A 1,137-nucleotide genomic window follows, 5' to 3' on the forward strand; every position below is an offset into this window, starting at 1 on the left:
TCTGGATCTAAAGTCCCCAGCTGCTTCATCGCTCCATGTCATCATCTCTGGCTCCATTTCAGGCATCACTGCTTCTCTGGGTAGGGTCCTGTTCTCTGCTCTTCTCCCTTGATGATCCTAGGGTGTGCTATTTAAATTTTAAAAATTATTTCTGTAATGTGTTGTTTTCATCCTACTCTCTTTAACTTCACAGTCATGTTTTTCACTTTATTCTGTTTTCTTATTCCTTCATCTTAGACACCTGATTTAATTGAATTAATGTTATTCATAAGTTCTTCTAACCTACAGATAAGTCATTGTAGTGATTTTTTTCTGTTTCATGACTAGTGTTTGACTCTATAACCAGTTCTTTCTTTCCCTTTTTTGTTTTTTGTTAAAATTTTACTAATTGTTTCCTCTTATGTTCTAATTGGAATATAAAAATAAAAAAGAATTGCATGGTTCTTGTGATTAGAAAATACTATGGAAGAATATAAAAAAGAATATTTTAATCTCCCTGCCAAGTCCATGAGGAAGTTGTCCCAATGCTGACAGTTTCATGTGCAGTTTTTCACACTGTCCTTTCTGATATAAATATAAGGATTGATTTGAACAGATAATTATTGTAATTGCTGTCAATAAGTTTTACAAGTGTAAACAGTTGAACTGACATAAGTTTTGTGATAGAATGCTTACAATAAATGACCAAAACACAAGTAAGTCTCTCCCCACCCCACCCCACCCCAAAAAAAGAGTAATCTTTGAGCCTGTTACATACAACCTCAAACATCATGGGATTTTCTTCCTGATACATTGAATAGTATCTGGGGCCTTAAAAGTTTACAAGTGGCCATCTAAGGTACAAGAATTGTTCTCTATTCTCCTGGAGCAACAGAGGAAGAAGAGTCAATAGTAGGCAGAAGAATATGGAATGTATGGCTAATTTTCTCGATGAACAACAGTCTTCTTTGCCATGAGCCCAAAGAACTGATGCCACCTAGCTACCATTTTTTAAAAAAGTTTTTATTGTGAATTGAGTGATAATTCACATGGTATAACATTGGTTTTACACTCCTCATTTCATTGGAATTACAATCTCCTCCATGCATTTAACAGTATTTGCTTCTCTTCCCTCTTTTTTTTTTTTTTGTTTGTTTG

The sequence above is a fragment of the Chrysochloris asiatica genome, unplaced genomic scaffold, assembly GCF_000296735.1.
Source record: "Chrysochloris asiatica unplaced genomic scaffold, ChrAsi1.0 scaffold00011, whole genome shotgun sequence".
Classification (NCBI taxonomy): Eukaryota; Metazoa; Chordata; class Mammalia; order Afrosoricida; family Chrysochloridae; genus Chrysochloris; species Chrysochloris asiatica.